This window comes from Chamaea fasciata, unplaced genomic scaffold (genome assembly GCF_029207755.1).
Source record: "Chamaea fasciata isolate MVZ Bird 193981 ecotype frontalis unplaced genomic scaffold, bChaFas1.0.hap1 SCAF_2, whole genome shotgun sequence".
Classification (NCBI taxonomy): domain Eukaryota; kingdom Metazoa; phylum Chordata; class Aves; order Passeriformes; family Sylviidae; genus Chamaea; species Chamaea fasciata.
The window spans coordinates 81,885,720-81,904,134 of record NW_027094087.1 but is presented as its reverse complement, the minus strand read 5'-3'; the positions used below and the strand labels follow the sequence as shown (position 1 = coordinate 81,904,134).

Here is an 18,415-nt window from a genome sequence, read left to right as displayed (position 1 = left end):
TGTTACTGAAAATTATTGTTATAGTTTTTAAACTAAAAATTAGAGAGAGTCAACTGGCACAGAAAAGTGTGTAGTTCAGGATGACACGTATTTAGTGGTGTGAATAGTATTAAATCCTCTGCAGTCTTAATAAAAAGGACAGGAAAAGGTGTTAATAAAGTCCAGGAAGGAACCAGTCAAACAGTTACTACGTGTGAGGTGTGTGAAGCACATCACATAAAACAGTGAGCCACAAAAAACCCCAGATACATAAAAAAAACAGTTAAATGTAAAGTATAAAAATGCTGAGGCTGATTGCCCTGGTTTTCAGCTGGGAATGTGACTTAATTTAGGCATCTGAGAAGTCTGATGACAGAAAGTGACTGTTAGGAATGGTATGGCCAAGGCACACACTAATACAGCCCTGCCAAAATGGGCCATGCTGCTTAAGGATGGTTACTATTGCATTACTTGGAAGCTTTGTGTCACACCCAGTAAACAATTCAGTTGCATCAACACAAGACTGAATTTCCATGGGCTGAAGGCTGTTACTGAGGACTGCATCATCAATCACATAATGGGGATAGTACATGTGGCAGCAATGTGCTTGGGATAGAAAAACCAGCTGTGAGAGCAAAACAAAACCTTTCAAGTACCCCTAACCAAACTAGGAAAATGCACTCTGGCGATGTGTGTCTTCAGGCAAGTCAAATGTGATTCCGTGTGGAAATCAGCTGTTCAAGACCCGGTGAGGAGCTCCTCACAAGATGAGGATTAGCAGCTTTCAGCTCAGGCCTTTGCTATCCTGAGTCTCCACAGTGGCAGGAGCACTCACCTTGAGTCTCCTCCCTCCCAGTCAAGATGCCAAAGAGCTTTGGCCTATCAGCTATTGCAAATAAATTTCTACAACTTCAGCTGCTTAACTGAGAATCATTAGCAAATGGCAAGCTTGAAACCTCAGCTCTCATGAGGGCTTCCCTATCAAAAAGTTTTGGTTCTCTTTTTCACTCTGTCGTGGTGCCATAGATCGTGAAGAAGAATTGCCACTAGAAGCTCCTTTGCTGCAGACACCTGATGCTTTGGCAATGGCTGAGATGTGACCCCAGCCACCACAGCAGCCACCTGCACTTCTGAAACCCCAAGGATGCCCTCAGCTACCTCGGAGTAGAAACAGGACAGGCCCTTTGAAAACGCAGCCTGCTCCCCAGCTCACAGTGAAGAAACACCAGCACCAGCTACTTTCTCACTTCTCTTTCTGAGAATAGTGGAGGTTATCTATTTTTTACTATTACTTAGTTCCCAGCTTTAGTCCGAGTTTTGGGACTCATTGCTTGTGCTTGCTTATGAGAAGTTCAGGGGCTCAGAGCCATCACGGGGTTTTCCCACAGAGCTGCCAAGACTGTGTTCTCCCCAGCCCTGCTGAAATCCCCTGGAACCTTGGCCCACCTTCTGCAAGTGCACATGGCATCCAGCCAGCATCTCCTACTGTGCATGTGCACGTGCATCTTTTGCATGTGCATGTGGCATCAGCTCAGCAGTGGAGAGGCTGGGTGGGGCATGGGAGGTGAAGTCACCCATGCTTGTGACAGTCACTGAGCACGGGGGGGGGGGTGGGGGGGGTGGGGGGGGTGTTAATGTGGTTTGGCAAGCAAATGAATGAAAGTGCCAGTGTTTTGAAGCTCTTTCAGGGAACTGATGGAAATAGACCCAAGTCCTTTTTATTCTAACATCTCAGAAAGACCTTTCTAAAAACCTAAAGGCAATGTACATTTCAGGAGAGCAACTTTAGTTTCCTTTCTTCTTCTCTGTGTGCTTATCTCTCTTACATTGCCTTATCATCATACAAATATACAGAGAAAGAGAGAGAAAAAAAAGGAAAGGAGTTTTAAGATTTCAAATAAATCCATTTTCTTGAGGTTTGTGGTTTAATAAAGGTTATGCATTACATTTTCTTAAAAGAACCTTGAAAAGCAAAATAAATTCTCAGAATCCCTTCTAGCCCCATCCATCCATTTGTCTTTGTCCATGCAGGTGAGCAAACCATAGTACCAACATACTAAAGATAAGAGTGCAGCGATAAAAGATGTTTCACCACACGATGTGGGGAAAGTTTCTTACAAGTTAGGCCTAGCTGCTCGGTACAGGTTCCTCTTTCCATTCTCTGAAATTCTTTAAAAAAAATTGCACACACAAAAAAACAACTTTCAAAAGCAGTTTCCTCAGTTCAGCCCTCCCTTCACTCCCACACCATCTCTATAGATACTTCTCAGATGTACTATAAACTATGTGTAAAAAGTTACCTGTGTTTGTACTGCGTGGGTTGATAGCTTTTAGAGCATTCATTTAGAGCACGATGTAAACTAACCTACACAAAACCCTCAAGGCTTGTCATTTAGTTTTGTTTACCTGTTTCTTTAATGTAAAAAAAAATCTATCCTTTTTTTTTTACCAAGACCAGTAGAAAGAAAAGACCTAGCAATTCACCAGCTCAAACTTATCCTTTCTTTTTAAAGGTTATACAATTACAACAGGAAATATTTTGAAATGGTCACACTGATCACAAGACAGAGTACTTTTTAGTCTGAACATGTGTTTATATGAGTCCCCTATTTTTAGGTCGCGTCACATGCCAACACCTTGCCATTGCCATTTGTGTTAATAGAAGTTTTTTCTGGGGAATTTTTTTCCCATTTCTTTACACACCTGATGCAAAATATTTGAAAAATATGCTGATTTTACCTTAGGTGCTCAGAAGGCATCTAAATATTTTAGGAATCAGTCCTTAGCAGTGGCATTCCTGACTAGTTTCCCTGGACTCTTCTGCTAAAGCAAAAGCAAATGCAAACTTGTCTCCTGCTGCCAAAACTATCAATGAGAATGTAGCCACAATACTTTGACCAGTATGTCAGTGGCCTCCCCACAGTGCCACGATATCCAAAGCAACATGACATTCTAGATTAGAGTAAGAAGTCACCTTAATGGACATGCCTGTGTAAAAGGATCTGGCACTCCAAAACCACTTCTAAAATGCTGGATTAAGTGGACTGAAGGCAACACTCACAGTTAACTCCCTCATTATTGCTCCTGCAGAGAGCCATGTCAATAAGGAGATGAAAATGTTAATGACTTCTTTGTATCTCTTGGTAAAAATGCCTCCTTGCAATTACAAGAGGTAGATGATTAAGAATCAGGTCTCTTCTGAAGGTTGACTGGATTAACAAGAGTTGACAAGACTGTAGGTGTGTTCTTGAGGATGACAGGCAGAACGTCTAAAACTCCAGTGCTCTCTCTCACTTGCTCAATGCCTTCTGAAAAGTCACTTTCCTACTCTGATTTAGTTTTTTCTTTAAATAATACTAATATTTCTTGCACAACAGTTACTTTGCTGTTGATGGTTCAAGGAATATTAGTGTCTTGCTTTGTAAATGCTACAAAAGTTATAAGGAGAACATTTTAAATGGCTTTTGAAATTGAGCACTTCCTTGAACTTCAAATGATGACATAATGAGACATCCTAAATCAATTATCAAAATAAAAAAAGTAATGCTTTAGAGGTAGTGGATATTTTTTCTTCATGAAATATAATAATATATAAATAATAAATAATATGTATAATAATGTAGAAATAATAAATAATAATGTCCTAAAAGGAAAAATCTCCACACACTGCAGGGTGCTATAACAGTCTCTGGTTCTTAAATGACTAAAAACCTCATATTACAGAATCAGTGTTCTGTTTTGGATGCTGAATTTCTGATGTCTTGCTCTTGTTACTAGTGAAGCAACAGTTCAGCTGAAAACCAGACAAAATACTTTCTTTAGAAACTGGGTGTAAAAAGAGATAGTGGTTAGATTTGCTCAATCACAAAGAAAAAAATAAAAGAAAGAGACACAGGAGAGCAGCAAGTACCTAGTAGAGTTAAAACAGAATGTAAATCCACGGAGAGAGCCCAGTGCAGCACCATCCCCACCTACTCTGCCTCGTGTTGTAGAAATTTAAGTTTCTACACCTGTCTGCCAAGGAGCTTCCATGGCCCCATCTGAGATGTCCCCACCTCATCAGCTCATAATTAGCTATTTTACCATGAGATACAGAAAACCAGGACGCTGAGCAGCAAGAAAGACCTAGACAGAAACACCTTAGTCTCTGAGAAAGCTTCAATTTTTGACACTTTGTGGAGGGTTTCAAGCAGACCTGTAGATACAACCACGTATTACCCCTTAAATTTCTGCTGCAGTGAGATGTCTGCCTCTGTCTTATCTCATAAAACCCAGAAGTATCCAAACCAGCAGCATGAGTATTATTCACACTTCCTAAATATCATACAATGGGGATGTGGGAGATATTAATTTTTTTCTCTCTTCAGAGTGATGAGATTTAAATCTATACACCCCATCAAGCAGTAGGATTTACTATTTACTTCACAGATAATATATAAATGACATTGAAATAGGAAATGCATTTTGGATATCTTCTCCTTTCAACTACTAAACAAACACTACAGTTTTTTTCTTACCCATGGAATTTATATCCCAGTGGCACCATGCAACCTGGAACAAATTGAACTGCAGAAGTAAAGTTGTAGGTAAATAACATTATGATATGATTAATGCATTTTTGCAAGAATGCTTGGTTCCAATCAGGCCAGGTAAACATCCACAGTCGGTAGGGAGTGCCCTAAGTATCCACGGGACTAAAAGGCACATGGCATTGACATCTTGCTTCTTTCTGTATCCACAGAACTAAAGGGGACATGGCATCTGGCTTCTTTCTGTATCCCATGGAGGATGTACTCTAATAAGTGTTTTGGCAATTTATGGTATACTGGGTTCTCAAACTGGTGCAGCACAAGGAACAGTCTTCCCCCAACTCAACAACTGTTGTTCATTTCAGGCCTTCAGCCTAAGCTGGGTATTAGGATATATAGGCTTAGTGACTGGGGTTCATAGTTTTGATAATGACACCTCTAGCAAAAGCTGAGCAGCTGAAGACCTCAGTATTGAGTTTTAGCACTTAGTGACAACAAAAGAGTATATGGGCTCACAAAGCCTTTTTCAGTGCTAGCATAAAGGTCAGAAATTGGAAATTACACCTGTGATGAAAGTTTTCTTCTTCAGTGTAGGATTGGAGTGGATCCCAGCAAGTAGGTCAGGCATGTGAACATGCAGAGGCCTAATTCTAGGCATATAATGTGAGTCACAAATGCACATTTGCTTTGCTCTGCCTCCTGGGATTATGCTCCTTTTGCAGAAGAATCTCTTATCCTCCTAGATAAATCATCCATTGGTGAGTATGGTGCCACACTGGATGATAGTCTTTATCCTCTATTGTAATAGTCAGTGGCAGTCAAATAAAAATACTTGCCTTTTCTGCTTTTATTGCAGTCTCAGTTGCTTTTCTATAGTTCAAGAACCCTGGCAGATCTTCCAGAATGTACTGCCACTCAATCAGTCTTCCAGATCATGGAGTTAAAATGTCTTGCTAAACACTTTGAGAACAGATATCCTGTCCCAGCAGACTAGAAAAGACATTCAGCATAGAAAAGCTACCTGACTCAACTTCACATTTTTGTGCCGTTCGCACAGGCAGATATAAGGTACTTGTGGAAGTGGATGAGGGTGAGTTTGGTGGGTGGGTTGTGATGCTTTCACTGCAAATCACCTGGCTGAGTGTTCATGTATCTTTTCCCCCTGTGACAGGCAGGGGTGAAGTAGGGCTGCTTCTTGTTGAACAAAAATCCCTGATTTCCTGTGTTGTTTAGATGGATGATCTCATGATGATGAGTTTCAGCCTACATGGGTATAGGTATTTACTTGCTCTACATCTTGCTAAGATCCTTTACACATTCCCCCTTTCTGGCTGGAATGGGAGAAGACCAGTATAAAGATCCCATACTTACACTGACTACATTTTCCTGCCAAGGGGGGCAATTACACAGGGAAATACTTAGGAAGCCAGGCCAGAGAAAAAGACTCCGGTGAGAATGAAAGCCGTGCTCACGGAGCTACAGCAAGGCTCAGGTTGGCCTCAAAGCAAGGACCAACCCAATGTTTTTTTAACAGAACGAGGCTCACAGGACATATATGGAGGAGATTTATACACACCTTCTTGCACCAGTACGAGACCTCAGTTATCTCTCGTGACATCCTGTCACTGCTGGCATGACTAACTCCTAACAGTGAGTATGTGGGTACATCACTGTGAAGGACAAGGTTTGAGGAAAGCAGCAGTTGATCAAGTCATTTTTAGTGTTGTGTGGTGACAATACAATGCTATCTGTGATGCAGGCTGGCAAAATAAAACTCTGTCAGAAGGATGAATGAGCAGACTATAAGATTTTCAGTGGTAAGAGACAGACACCATCTCTCTCCCCATTCCTAAAAAGCTGTTGCAAACTCTTTAACTCTCTCTTGCTGTTCTGATGAAAAGCTACCCTAAAGTTTGCTTGGCTTTCATAATCCCAGTTAATTGGAAGGATGCACAGATTGATTTATTCATAGACTGTAAATGAAGAAGTAAAGCACACGTAGAGATTCTCTATTAAAGAGTTAAGAGGAAGGGGGGATGAATAAGGAAGTAGTGGTTGAAACAATCTGCTTTTAAGCAAAGAAGAAAGTTAAGAAATTTTTGATAACATTTTAAATGGTGTATAAAAACACAGAGGAGCCCCCGACTGGGTGGGGGTTTTTTTGTTGGGGTTTTTTTTTTGTTGTTTGTTTGGGTTTTTTTTTTTTTTTCTTTTTTTTTTTTTTTCTTTTTTTTTTTTTTCTTTTCCTGGGGGTGTGGGTGTTCATAACTAGTGGAAACTGCAACAAGAACTTTAGAAATGGAAACATTACACTTTTAGCCAAATAAACAAGCACAGTTTTCTCACTCACCCAGACCAAAACATGAAGTGAAGGAATTATTTCTAATAAGGAGAAGAGAGGTTGGTTTCCAAACCTTTACAGTGTAGGGTAGCACAATTTTTTTCTATCTAGTTATTTAATTTGAGATCAAGTGGATCAAAAGTATATAAAACAGTGCAAGCACATTAAAATCCTTTGTGGGGTTTGTCACAAAGGACACTGGGACTGTCAGTGTCAAAAAAGATAAATACAAACTGATTTGCAAAGAATATTTACATACTCTGTAATTCTGACCTGAGAATGCTGTTGATTTTAAAAAATTGTACCATATTTGGCTGTTTCTCCACTGGGGAAATACTCTTGTCATTTGTCATGATTGACAGTCGTGATTTAGCATGAATACAATCTTTGTAGCCCTAATGTATAAAAAAAATGCATAAGACAAGTTGCAAATGTATTCAAAAAAGTGCTGTTGTTTTCAACTGTCTGTATGTAGCACTTTGCCAAAATCTATGGCATAATTTCTCACCAATGTGAGTTGTTGTGGAAAGGATTTAGATTAAGGATGATTTAGGACTAATTAATTTCATAAGTGAAATAAATGTCAATAAAATAAATATAAAATAATTAGATAAAATTTAAAACATTTAATCTTGATGTTCAAAACTATTTAGAAGTTTAATTGCTGCAAGCTTAACTTTCTGCTTCCATATAATCCCATTTAACACTGTGCATGAAACAATAAGGTAGTGAGTAACAGTCTGCAAGATATATATTTATCAGCACTGCTGTGAGTTATTTATCTTTGATGCCTTTGATGGCTACACATCAAGAGACTTAAGCTTTGGCTCAGATCTCAAAAAAGGAAATAAGCCCCAAAAAGTCTCTGCAGCACATTTCTCTGGAGGAGGAGGAGAGCGTTGAGACAATAATGTCCATGCAGAAAGCTCAGCCTGAATCTATTGTCTTCCTCCCAGAAGAAAGCAAAAGGGCACAGTGACCCTGGGCTGCAGAAATGGAAGTTGAGGGCCAGGGCCCTGTGGAGCATGGTGGAGATAATAGAGAGAACCTGCACCGAGATGCTGGGCCAGGCAATTATTTCCATGAATTGAATGCTATTCACAGGAACCAGGTGGGCTGCTTGGATTTAGATGCGAAAGACTCTGGTATTTCAGTACACTTTCTTATCAGACAAATGAAGTCTGTGGGTGAGCATGTAGCCTCATCTGTAGGAGAAGGATGTGATACGAGAGAATCCACAAGGGAATGTGGTAGTCCTGGGCAACAGTCAGCCAAAACAGGCATCAAACACTTGTTCACTTGATCGTTAACATAGAAGCAAGAATTTAAAACTCAAAGAGCCCAGCTGCTGTCCAGCTCTGTTTGAAAAGGATCTTTGATCCATAAACATGAGTCTATATTTTGCCTCTCTCTCTCAAAAACTGAATTGACTGCTAAAGGGTGAAAGTCTCAAGATCAACTAAGTTTCTGAGCATTGCATAAATTATTTGGCCAACTGGATGAAAGCCTGGAATTCAGACATTTATAATTCCACCTAATGATTTTTAGTTCCTTTCCCTGATTAGTGCAACTGCATATGGTTTTCTGTATGTAATGGCCATAGTAACTCAGGAGAAGTTTGTAATGTGTGCAATGGCAATAAAGATAATACTCATTATATATTAATCCCTTGTAAGTCACAATAAGAAAATAGACTGGTGTTTTCTACTGTCTCCAGAGCCACTGGATGCACACACGTTGGTGTTATCTCTCCTTACAGGAGAGTGTCACCGTCTCACCCTAACTGTTCAAAATGCCTTTCACCCACCCCTTTTTTTCTGTCTAGGGTCTAAACAAGGAAAATGTAGCTCAGAATAGAAGACAAAGTATTTCTTGTGTACACAAATATCAGTCTGCAAATGGTACACCAAGTCCTGCTTGACCTAACATATGACAGACCCAGTTTATGAATGAACCATATATTTATCTTCCATTGAAGGAAGTGAAAGCATTTAGCATTCAGTGGTCTTGGGCCTATAGCTGGACACTAAAATATCTTTAATATATAAGCATGACTTTATTTCTAACACCAGGAAGACTTTGAATTTTGGGTCGGTTCTTTGTGAACATACCCCTACTTATTTTCTTCGGACTTACTAGAAAAGTTTAGGCTGATGATACATTGAGAGTGTGGACTTTTTTATTTTACTGTGGCAGGTGTGGGCAGGGGACCATTTACAGCTCTTGTAGCATGTTGGTGTGAACAACAAAATCATTGGCAATGGCAAGCTGCAACACTGAGGTTTTTATTTCAAACTTGAAATAAATCTCCAGGTGACCACATGCACTTTTGAAGATGGCAAAGATTTTCAGTTTTGGGCCCCTTACTGCAAGAAAGACTTTGAGGTGCTGAAGATTGTAAAGAGAAGGACAATGGAGTCTGGAGCACAAGTCTTACTAAGAGCAGCTGGGGGTGCTGGGCATGTTGAGTTTGAAGAAAAGAGGGGAACTTATCACTCTCTACAACCACCTGAAAGGAGGTTGGAGCCAGGTGGGGGTTGGTCTCTTCTCCCAGGTAACTGATAGGAGAAAAGGAAATGGCCTCAGGTTGCACTAAGTGAGGTTTAGATTGAATAATAGGAAAATGCCTTCACGGAAAGGGTTGTCAGGCATGGGAACAGGCTGCCCAGGGAAATGGTGGAGTCACCATCCCTGGAGGTATTTAAAAGATATGTAGATGTGACACTTCAGGACATGGTTTAGCAGCAGACTTGGCAGTGCTGGGTTAAGGTTTGGATTCAATGACCTTGAAGGTATTCTCCAACCTAAATAATTCTGTTTCTGACCACCTCTTTTTCCTCCTACACTCATGACTACAGTAGTCCCAAAGACAAGTTAGAGCAGTCAAAAAAATAGGCACAACCAAAGGAACTGATTTTTCTGTAAAATGATTGATTTCTTTCTCTCTCTGCCTTCCTGCTGCTAACTGGCATAGCAAAAGTCTTTCCACTTGCTGGTGTTCCACATTTAACAAAAGCGATTCCCAGGCACTGCTGTGGGAGTTTGCAGTTGGTTTCTGCAGTACTGCAGCAGCAAAAACTGAGAGGTGCTGAGAATCCACCCCATTCAGTGTAACATTTCCAAGCCCAGGGTAGACCAATCATATTTGTTATTGATATCCAAATTGGCTATGATCTCTGCCCCTCTCATGTGGGGGTAATTATGCACTCAACCCATCAACATTAGCAGAAACAGACATGTGAGTTGAACAAACCTATCAGCCTATGTTTAGCCACATGTAAAACTGTGCCGTGCCCTATTGTTTCTCAGAGAAGAGCTGTTGGTGAAAAACATTTCATTTAAAAAGCTTAAAAAATAATTTCCACAAGTATATATAGTTTTAAATGTCAAACATTTAACATGCACTTCACCATAGAAGATCTCAGTGATGAGTTCGTGAGGCTATTTTATCCACCAAGACCGGATTTTAAGATTATGTATCTGCTCTGCTGGGAATTGCTGAGGTTGCAAAAGCCAGATATGTAACAGGAAATTTCATTCTTCATCCTCTTAGATGTGTTAATTATATATTTATGTCCTATGGCAAAAATTGGTCACCAAGAAGGAACATTTTCCTGTGAAAGACTGGGTTCCAGTGATTTTCTTTGCCAGGGATATACAGACTTAGGTCACAAATTGGGCTGATAAGGAGATGTTGCATGCAATGTGCAAGGCAGCGTTTAGTCCAGCTTAAGGTCTTGATATTGCTTCTGTTTAACTCAGTCTCACATTCATGTGATAGCAGCCAACTTCTGTTAGCTGCAATCATGGATAGGTTGCAAACTTTTTGACTAACTATGCATTTCTAAATATCCCAACAGCTCTGATCAGTGCACTGGGGATTTAAACACTCTGTAACTGAGGTCAGGAGCTTTGCAGACATGTGATTGAGGGCAATGGAAGGTATCCCTTATGAAAATGTCTTGTCTTTTCCTTCCATGTTAGAATTCTCACAATGCCTACTTGTCTTAGGGAGGTTACAATTCTAGCAGCCCGAATAAATAAATAGCTGTATATCTTAAGAGCAGAATTTCATCAGCAGGTTCCCCTGGTTGCTTTTTAGCTGAATGATCCTACTAGTGAAATGGTGGAAGTCAACAAGCTGAAGACAGGAAATCAGCCCAGTTGCAAAGAAACTCTACAGGTCACAGGCTGGAAAATGGACATGTTTAAGCTTGCCCTCTTCCACTTGATTTCTGTTGGAAAAACCAGCAGTTTTCCAAAGCCAAAATACACTATCAGAAAAATTTAGACATTTTTCTCCTGATTGTTCAATAAATTACACTATACTGTAAGTACAATGCGCTGTTCAAACTCTTGTCCTAAATACAAAACAACTTATTTTTGGGCATTTTTATGGTATCCAGTGTTGTAGCATCAAAGTGCTTCGGCAACACCTACAAATTTCTTATTTGCAGCCTTCCTCTAATATAAAGATTATTTAACTGCATATCACAAAAAGGAAAGTGAAGACTGAAAGCCCTGCCTAGAACCTGATTTCTAAGAGCATTTGGCATTAAATAAAATGTTACTTTTTCAAAGCCACAATTATATTGACCATACCTGGATTCATGAGTACTCAATACTCTGCAAGTCAGATCCAGATATCTTTTAATAAGCATTTGAAAACTCGGAACTCAGAGCTGGTGCCTGTTTCTGAAAGCTAAACCCCTTGAAACCAGATCTGAAACAGAATTTCAAGCTCTGGAAGATAAGCATCACAAGAGTGGAAGGATGAAGGCACCAGTGAAGGCCTAGGTGTCCCAGAACAGGGTCTGAAATAGTCAGAAAAATGATAAGGAACAGTGTGAAGTCAGCACTCTTCACATGCCACACACATAGGTCATCCAGTGCATTAAAAACATGAAAAATTGGGAAAAAAAAAGTGAGTCTCACAGAACATACTCTCACAGGGCAACTACAGGGAGACCTGAGTCTTGAACCTCTTTGCCAAAGTTCCTTCTGTTAAAATTCCCTGTTGCCTTTTCTTTCTGGGGCCTAAATATAATTTGCTACAATTTTTAAGATGGTTGATAGAAGAAAAACACTTCCCTTCCCTGTCTGAATGATAAAGCACTGATTAATTTGAGGAAATAGATGCCTTAAGCTGCCCTCCAAGTCTGACCACGGGACAAATTATCTGAGGTGGAGATTGCTTTAGCCACAAAGCTTCTGGTTACTGCCCATCTTTCACATCAGAGATGTACACTAAAGAATTATCAATACAACAACTCAGGGAAATATGAAATCACCATGAAGGAGGGCAAGAGATTCTCTAGTCTGGTGACAAAGGCAGCCATCAGGTAAGTGCACATGACCTGGAATCTACTCTTTAGTTTGGCCTTTGGAGTTTTCCAGTGATTACTGTGAAACAGTGTCTCTGAAAACAAGACTAGAGATAAGGTCTTTAGCGTTTTAGCTGAATGGTATTTCAGGCTTTTGACCTCTTTTGTTCTCTTGCTTGCTGTTCCAGCTTGTGCTGGCTGGGTGCAATTCAGCCCAGACCATAGTCCTAGCATACTACCTAGCCAGTAAGGAAAGAGGTGGATAAGGCTTTAAAACTTTCCAAAGACTGAGTTGAGTGTGCATGCTCTTCCTCCTAAGAGCGTGCTCTAGAGGAGGAGTTACACTATTTCCTACTCTTTGACCTTTTGAAAACCAAGTACTTGCATTTGTAAAGAAGAAACAGTTTCACTCACGTTCTTTAGCATTCTCCTTGGTGGCACCATATCAGCTCCCTCAGTCCTGTCAAAATCCATTTGTTCTACAGTTGTTAATGGATATCTTCTCTATATTTGTCTCTAAGTATCTTAAGTACTGCTATCTTGTTATATGAAGCAACTACTATGGTATGATTCCTCAGTAGTCTGCATCAGAATTTTCCCTGTTCAGAGCTGAAGCTCTGAAGTTCCATCCTAGCTCCATTTCAGGCATTTCACATGTATCCTTTTCTTAAGAAGGTTACCTTTTCTCAGCATCACAAAAGCTTTTCTCAGCATCTCCTTTCAGGTAGAATCAGTGGCAGGATCATATTTCCCAGAACATTACTCAGTCACTAACTAAAATCACAAGGTTGTTTTGCTTTTGTCTGTGGTTCTACATCTCAGTCAGCATGTGTCCTCCAGCAGCAAGTAGAGGAGAGATGAACAGTGAGACAGGAAATGGTCTCCTACTAAACAGGTTGTTCATTGATTTTTTTGTGCTGAAGTATTATTATGTAATATTTACCCTTAGAAATCTAAGGATTATACCACCTGTACAAGGGAGATTTTGCTACATGTAAAATATGCCAAAATTAGTAAATTTAACACTGTCAGAACAGCTCTCAGATCATGAAATTCAATTGCTTGGGCTGTTACAGTTCTGGCATGATTTTGTCTCATATCAACTAATGCTCCCTCAAAAAACTCTGAGCCACAATCAACTTCTTGTATAGTTCAGGAGTTATGATAGACAAAAGACCATCCCAGAAAAGAAGTTTGGATACAGCCATCGTGTTAAAGAGGCTGAGAACAGTTACTACAGGTGTGTCAAATATGCTAATGATCAGGATATGACTGGTCCCAGCAAATGAAAAGTTACTGCTGGGTAAAACCATTTTCTGTGTAACCCACTAGAGGGTGCAGACACACCCGTGCTGCCTCCAAGATTTACTTCTATGTTTCTAAGACCTGGCTATTTCAGGGGTTTCTCCAGAGTATTTGGGGGAAAGAGCTGAAAGAATCACACCTTACTATCCTCTACAAATCCACTTCCATCAGCAGCAGCATGTAACCCAAAGTCTCTCTTCCTCCTGTTAACTGCTGTCCAGATCCCACCCTCTGAGTCCCTAGTACCAGTTTTCTCTCTCTCTCTCTCTCTCTCTCTCTCTTTTTTTTTTTTTTTTTTTTTTTTTTTTTTTTTTTTTTTTTTTTTTTTTTGTCTCATCCTCACCATTTCAGCGCTTACTTAGTCACAGTTTCCTACCCTATCCCTCACCACTATCTGTGTTCCAGGGGAATTTCTCTCTGATCCCTGCACTACTGGACTGTCACAAGGTGAAGTGATGAAAGTACAAAAGAGGCTTATTCTCACAACTTTCAACTGCAGACCATTGTAGCGCTAAAGTGGGGTCTATTCAGTGTGTCCAGGATTCTGGGAGAACAGGATTTCAATTGGACATGATTTAGTGAGTCTCGAGGACCAATCATGTTTTTTAGAAGTTGGGGGGATGCGGGGCAGTGAAGAAAGAAAAAGTCTTAACAAGATTATTTCTGCCTTTGTGCTTACTCACCTACTCAAAGCTTGTGTTCCTGAATATTCCCTTATTGCCTCAGCAATTGCCTCATACAGCTAAACTCTGCATGTAACATCCTGCCAAAGAAAATGCAAAACTTTTCATCTTAAATGTTGACCAGACTTACAGGCAGCTCCCTAAGGAATTTGTCTCGCCATTTCACCGCTGATGTTTCCGTGCTGCAGCAGATCAGATTTCCTCTATGAGGGAGATCTGCAGAAAGGAGCAAAGAAGAAATCTTTAAAGAATTAAAAAAACCCCAACCAAACAAAAAAACCAAGACAAAACAAAACCAACCAAACAAACAAACACCCCCCCCCAACAAAATCAAAAACAAAAAAAACCCCAAAAAACCCCAAAACAAAACAACACAAAATCAAAAATATCTAAAGATAATTACAAACCGTGACACAGTGACAAGCACTGATAACATTTTCTATTTTCTTTCACAGCCTTAAATATGTGGTTCACTAGCTGTAAAACATACCTGTGCAGGGCTACTAAAGCTTCAGAATATAGGCATCTGAAGATCAAAAAAAGATAAAAGAGCACAAACTTCTTGTTGGTTTGCTATTTTCCCTTCTCATTTTTGCAGACGTGAATCAGGTGCAGTGTATCTCACAGTAAGTAGCCCTAGCTGCTTCTTCATGACCATAGCAAGGTGTAATTTCTGTTCAAGATTTAGTCAGCAGTTGGGATAGCAAGGATTTTCAATTCACCAGCTGCTGGGCCTGAATTCTTCATGCAGTAGTGTGAAAATCTGACAAAAATGTGCAGCTCCTGATGACCAAGCTTACAGATCCCTGGCCCCAGCCTGAACAATCCTTGGACCCTCATCAGTCTGTGTGCAAAAAGGCAGAATCTCTCTGTTAGGATATCAATGACAGCTAAAGCCCTCTATTTAATTATTGAGCCATTGCATGAAGCATACACAGATTTCTCTCTGTCTTTGTCTGAGAATTTAGCTTTAGTCAAATATTCATCAACACTGAAAAATAAGATTACCAATGGAAAATTTCCATAGGCACAGAATGCCTCCAGTCAAAAATATATGAAAAGGGACTGGATCAAACTGACATTACTGGATTCAAAGGTGTATAAAATTAATCCTGTGGGATATTTCAGATTGATTAGCAACTAAATTTAGACAAAAATTGGGTTATATTACCCATTTTTAATCTGTTTTAAATAACAACCTTAACCTCAGGCTGAGTCCCTCTCAGGTTTCCGGTGTATATATAGTAAGCCCAAGAGGAACACCAGCTTGACTTTCCCATTTGAGAGCTGGCAGTAAGAATAATCAAGCCAAAAGAACAATCCAACAGACATTTAATTATAAACAGAGCTAATTTAATCCAGAAATTCTGGAGGCAGTAGTCAAGGTCCAAACTGTGATGTCATTTCTGTAATGTCGTTTTTCAGAGGAGAGCTACATTTTCAATCTCCTTTTGCACTCTGTGAAGAGCATGAAACTATCAATAAATATGCCTGATAAGAAAACTTCTGCTCTGTGCAACTGAAAGCTTTGCAAACATAAGTTTTCAGCAGCAAAGCCCCCTGATCTTCTGTTTCAAAACAACTTTTTATCTGGAAACTATGAAAATGGGAAGTAAAGTTTTTAAGTGGCAATATATGTGCGAAACACCAGCGCATATTTTAGACTCGTGGTGACACAGTCTTGGTGTGCCTTCATTGTCGAGCGGGACAGGGGAGTCTACCACAAAATAACTTGTTGCAGCTGAGTTGTGTCTGGGTTTCTCCCCTCTGGCCGCTTGACCAGAGTGCGGCAGTTACTGTGGCAGACCAAAATAACCCTACAAGGAACGACCTTTCTAGTATTTGTTTATTTTCAGTGCTGTTACACTTAACCGCTACGCATATTGTATGTCAGCCTCTGACAGAGAACTGCACCCTTTCTCACATCAGACAAAGATACTGGTGCTGAAAGAGGGCACTGAGAGCAAACATTTTAAATCATGCACTAACAGTCATCACTGAAAGCCTAATTATCTGGACAGGCAGACACATCTGAGTTGAATCCAAACCTACGCTGCGAGACAGAAGGTGAATGCACAGGCAGTGGGTAAGATGCTGGTTGGTGACAGGGGATGCTTGGGTTCTGTTTGCTCTTCCCACACAAAGCTGCTGAACACTTTCCCTTGAGCTGTGCCTATTCAGTAACAGGGAAATGTGACTGCAGGATGGTAGGGACACCTCAGCCAGCTTTCCTCCAGCGAACTATGGCATAGGCTGCAAGTATTTACCAACTAAGGCCATTCAGACCTGTAAGTAACAGCAAATTGCTTAGCATTGATGTTCAAACTGAGAAGACAAGGCTGATGCAAATGCTTTTACCCATGCCATAGTCTCTTCCCTAGCAGAATGGTGACATGCTCTTTGGTTGTTTCTAAACTGACACAGATGTTTGCAAGGGAAGACTGGGGTTCTTGATTGGATTGCCTACTCTGGGGAGCTGCAAAAACCAGGCCACGAGTCTGGCACCAGCTGGGATTCATATGAATTCCTCATCTGTAGATGCAGTGACAAAACTTCAAGTGGATCATTGAGTCTGTCAAGGGGGAAAATAATTACAGAGGTCCAATTGCTACTCTAACAGCAATTTCACAAGTAAAGTGGAAATGATTTCGGAATGAAGTCCTAACATAGATGGAAATTTTGTGTCTGTTAAAAGTCCTAACTAGATTCTCCTGACTACTATGTATAAAATCCAGAAAGTGTTTAAACCAAACATTCAAAGTCAATGCCCAACCATTAAAACTGATTACAAGCAAAGACTTAGAAACCCACAAATGCCAAAAAACCCCTGCATCTTAAAAAAACCACAAATGCCATACCAACGTATGATTTCACTCAGGGATCAGCACGGCACGTACAATTTCTCTTTTTGTATGGTGACACAATGACAGGACATTATTACAATAACTGCCCCATAACAGATGGCTATTTTATGCTTGTTTCTGAACTATTAAACAAAACCAAAAGGTTTTCACACAAATAAACTCTCTCCTTATCTATTAAGAGGCAACAAATGCCGTAGGCAAAAGTGCACAGTCTTACGAGACTTCCTTCTGGTGCCCGTCTGTCTGAGTTCAGCTTTTATGCAGCAAAAGACCCTGATGAAATTGTACCTTTTTATGATATTGTTCCACAGTCACTTCTGTGTGTGTGTTGGGCTGTTGCAAACCTCCAGAGCAGTCTCAGGATGAGTACAGTACATGACTCTGCAATAGCTAAAGATAGATACCAAGTCCAGATTTACAACTAAAACTGGTCCAAAATTATCTGGGTTTGATTTTTTTTTACTGTCCCCCAGTATGTAGAAGGTCATTCTTCCTCTTTTTATTTTAAAATCCGAGTTGAAGACACACTATGATTTTTTACTACTCTCTTCACTAAAGCAAACTGTGCACCTGAGAACTCCTTATTTTGTTAGTGGTTCTTGCAGAATGAACTCCTTAAAACTGGCAATGAGTTTTCTTTCTCTTTTGCTGCAGTATTTGCTGTAATAAGTTTGACTTCTAAATATGTGCAACAAAATTTCTTAATTATCTTTGTTCTATTACTAACCCATACCATTTTCTGTTATTTCTACAGCTCACAGTCATCTGGCACAAAGAGACACATGTACTTCTTGGATTGCAATGAACTTTCTTCTCACTTCAGATGTAAATAATAGGAGGGAGAAAAAATCAGTCTTGACTGAGTCTGGCTCCTCTGAAAAACTATTATGAATAAACAATGAAAAAGTGAAAAGCTGTACTCCTTACCTGGTCTGAGAGGTAGAGTGCACCTTGAAAGCCTCCTAAATGACACAGAAGAAATAGTTGAAAGTTTTTACTCATCCAGCCAGAGGACTCAGGAAATGACTATTTTGAGATGATTAACTCCTTCCTCACTTCGATGTCTTTCAAGTACACTTCCACTTCAGTTTGGTAACGAATGCTCTGTCCTACACAATTTTAGTTTTGCACTGATATTGTGCAGGTGGCCAGAGGAGAAGACTCTGATCACCTCCATGGAAGAGAAAAAACTGCAGTATTTTCTGCATAACTGTGACCAAGTACATTTTACTACTGTTGAGTGATGCTTATGTAATGAAGTGCGGAAATGGCCGAGAGTAATGATTTGACCTCCCAGCTCTCATAGAAGAGGTTTAGAGCAGTCAAGCAATATTCTCAGCAAGAATTCAGTGTTGTGGTGCCCAAGAGAGCAAGGTAAAAAACTAGATTA

At 40.0% G+C, this 18,415-nt stretch overlaps 1 protein-coding gene across 2 annotated transcripts in view; it reads right to left on the bottom strand.

Moving 5' to 3' along the window:
* Window positions 1-18,033, bottom strand: part of P2RY8 (P2Y receptor family member 8) — a 33,932-nt gene extending 15,899 nt beyond the window's left edge. Inside the window, exons 1-2 of one of the 2 annotated variants that reach the window (XM_066176475.1) lie at window positions 17,953-18,033; window positions 14,292-14,377 (exon numbers count right to left, since the gene is read on the bottom strand). The gene's annotated coding sequence lies outside the window, so the exon portion shown is untranslated. Of the gene's footprint in view, window positions 1-14,291; window positions 14,378-17,313; window positions 17,490-17,952 lie in introns of those variants that run through there. The other variant, XM_066176476.1, reaches the window with a different exon arrangement.
* Between the last annotated feature and the right edge of the window lie 382 nt (window positions 18,034-18,415).